Source organism: Artemia sp. Qi Xiang Cuo, chromosome 2, assembly GCF_049724085.1.
Source record: "Artemia sp. Qi Xiang Cuo chromosome 2, ASM4972408v1, whole genome shotgun sequence".
Classification (NCBI taxonomy): Eukaryota; Metazoa; Arthropoda; class Branchiopoda; order Anostraca; family Artemiidae; genus Artemia; species Artemia sp. Qi Xiang Cuo.
In genome coordinates this window covers 85,451,776-85,455,594 of record NC_142795.1, presented here as the reverse complement: position 1 = coordinate 85,455,594, position 3,819 = coordinate 85,451,776, and positions in this window count along the sequence as shown.

Here is a 3,819-nt window from a genome sequence, read left to right as displayed (position 1 = left end):
AAATAAATCCTGGACTTTGCATTGGTAATATGAAGAAGCAGATTTACGTATTTCTTTTTTTTATAGGTTTACGCAATGAGTTCGCTTCGGATGTTTTACCACTCTTTAGTAGATTAAATTTAATTCTAATTTTTTTTTAATTGGCTAGTAATGTATGGTTTGTCAGTAGAACATGTTTTTACTTTTTGACAGGGAAGGAATTTATGTATTTTGTTTTAATCAGATTTTGGAATTCGGAGACTTTAAAATTAATGTCATTTTTTCCTTTGAGGGCCAGCTAGTTTTCATTGGTAATCCAAGATCCAAATGTGTAAAGATCCATTGATCTTTACTATAAAAATGTCAAGCCTTCCAATCACTTTCAACTATTAAAAAGGGCACAAGCCCTTTCAATTTTCAGTCGAATGAGCCCTTTTTGAGTTTCTACGACAAAGCTTTCTATAAACACCTTATATGCCCCCCGGGCATAAATTACAACCGTTGCCCTGAGGATGTGAGGGGTTGCCGTCCTCAAAGACCTAATTTCCAGAACTTTCAACTATGTTAAACAAAATGGTTATCTCAAAATTTTATTGGATGTGTTTGGGGAAATGGTGGGCGTGAGATGAGCGTTAGTTGATCGCCAATCACTTTCAACTGTTAAAAAGGCCAGTGATCTTTTCCGTTTCGAATCGCATGAGCCCTTTTGAAGTTTCAATAACAACGCTTTCAATGAAAACCTCATATGACCCCAGGGGATAATTTACAACCCTTGCCCTGAGGGTTCATCCTCAATGACCTTATTTCCAAAACTTTCAACTACGTTGAACAAAATTGCTATTTCAAAAGTTTGATTACGTGTGTTTGGGGAAATGGTGGGCGTGAGAGGGGGGTTAGTTGCCCTCCAATCACTTCCGACTGTTAAAAAGGTACTAGCCCTTTCAATTTCCAATTAAATGAGCCCTTTTTGAAGATTCCCTGACAATGTTTTCTATAAATACCTTATATGTCCCCAGGACATAACTTACAACCCTTGCCCAGAGTACTGTTTGGGGGTTGTCATTCTCAAAGACATAATTTCTGGACCTTTCAACTACGTTGAACAAAATTGATATTTCAAAAGTTTGATTGGATATGTTCGGGGAAATGGTGCACGTGAGAGGGGGGTTACTTGCCCCCCAATCACTTTTGACTATTAAACAGGGCACCAGCCCTCTCAATTTCCAATCGAATGATTACTTTTTGAAGTTTTTACGACAACGCTTTCTATAAAAAAAAACCTTATATGCCCCAAGGCCATAACTTACAACCCTTGCCCCGAGGTCTGTGGGAGGAGGGTCATCCTCAAAAACATAATTTCCAGACTTTTTAACTACGTCGAACAAAATGGCTATCTCAAAATTTTGATTGGATGTGTTTGCGGAAATGGTAGGTGTTAGAGGTGTTAGTTATCCTTCAATCACTTTTGACTATTAAAAAGGCACAAGCCCTTCTAATTTTCAATCGAATGAGCATTTTTGAAGTTTCTGCAACATCACTATCTATAAAAACCTTATATGCCCCCAGGGTATCAATAATTTCTTAGACCACACTGCTTTTCCATTTACGAAAAATTAAGCAAGAAAAAACGGGTTTTAATTTTGATAAAGCAATGAATAAATACAACAAAATAAACACTTAATTAAACAAACACACTACGAATATTTTGGCCCCACGTCCGGGAGCCTTTCTCAACGGAAAAAAGGGAGAAAATGAAACAAAAAAAGTTCTTTATATGAAATTGACTTACATCGAAATACAACATACTAAACACACGAAGAGAAAGAAAAAACAAAAGATAAGAAATATAAATAAATAAGGGTACTTTCGCATTATCGGGGCCTCTCGGCTTAATCACTATAGAGAAGGCAATGATAAAACCCGTTTTTGACATGATAACTGTTGTAGAGCAGGCAATGATAGCGTGGGCTGCATTGCGTATAAGATATCAAACTGTGTTTTTTTGGATTTTGGATGGGAGAAAAAGGTACCTAGGTTAGGTTAGGTTACGTATTTAATATATGCAATGTTTTAACCCCACACCCCTCTAATGTGCAAATATATACCCCAAATTTGTTTCTAAACTATTATATATTCATCCTATTTTATTTCATTCGCATTAACCAAACTTGACTTTTTAGAGAGGCCCGGATAATCGGAAAGTACCTAAATAAGTAGGAATCAAAACTCACATATTATATAACACTTCCATGCACTGGCGTATAAACAGAATCGAATGTCTATAATGATACACTCGTCTCCTCAAAATTTATAGATGGAAATCTATAAAAAGAAAATGAAGAATATATTTATAGTTGCACAAAACAATAAAGGTCAGCTAACCCCCGGTCCATAGCCCCTAATTAAATCTCACAAGTTCATCAACCAATTTATGAATTATAAATTGAACGTATTATTTTGGTTGCAAGCCTAGCTGCAGTTCGTTTACTTTTCCCAGCATTTAACCTATTCTGACCCTTTGTTCGCAAGTTCACCATTCGTTTCAGAATAATTATTAAAATCAGTACTGGTTGAATATTTTGTCTGCTTTTTAACGAAACTATTATAAATTGAATTGATCCTACATTCCCATTCATCTCTATTGATACTAATACCCCCATAGATTATCTTTTTATTTCTATAATTTCTTTGAAGCTTTGTAAAAGTCCTACAGACGGATCTACTATTTTTGTTTGATCAAATAAAATACTGTGATAAGGAAAATTATAAACATGTTCTGCAACAGCTGACTCAAGCGTTTCTGGTGTTTTATTATGTTTTAGAGAGCAATCTATGGCATTCTTTTGTTGCTGTAGCCTATTTCCTAAAATCTGTCGTGTTGTTCCCACGTAAAATTTACCACAACTTTTAACTGCGTTGAACAAAATGACTATCTAAGAATTTTGATTGGATGTGTTTGGGGAAAAGGTAAGCGTGAGAGGGGGATTAGTTGGACTCCAATCACTTTCGACTATTAAAAAGGGCACTAGCTCTTTGAATTTTCAATCGAACGAGTTCTTTTTCAAGTTTCTAGGACAGAGCTTTCCATAAAAACTTTATATGCCCCCAAGGCATAACTTAAACCCCTTACCCTGAGGGCTGTGGGGGGAGTGTCATCCTCAAAGATATAATTTGTGGATCTTTCAACTACTTTGAACTAAATGTCTATATCAAAATTTTGATTGGATGTGTCTGGATAAATGGTGGCTGGGGAAGGGGCGTTTGTTGCCTTCCAATCACTTTCGAGTATTAAAAAGGGCACTAGCCCTTGGAATTTCCAATAGAATGAGCCCTTTTTGAAGTTTCTACGACAAAGCTTTCTATAAAAACCTTATATGCCCCCAGGGCATAACTTACAACCCTTGCTCTGAGGGCTATGGGGGAGTGTCCATCTCAAAAACATAATTTCTATGTGCAAATCAGCTACGCTGAACAAAATGGTTATCTCAAAATTCTGATTGGATGTGTATGGGGGAATGGTAGGCGTGGAAGGGGTGTTAGTTGCCTTCCAATCACTTTCGGCTATTAAAAAGGACACTAGCCACTCCAATTTCCAATCGAATGAGCCATTTTTGAAGTTTTTACGACAACTCCTTCGATACGAAGTGCCCTGGTCTAAGGCCAAGAAAAAAAAAACAAAAATAAATAATACATTGTGCCCCCATCGTTCTTTACTTAGGCAGTGCTATTGCGCTGCCTATGATAAATATTAACAAGGGGAAAGTGACTAAGTTTGTCTCATGTTTCTCTGAATCTGGGTAATGTTGCTTTTGAGGAAGAAGAAGAATTAAATGAATTTGA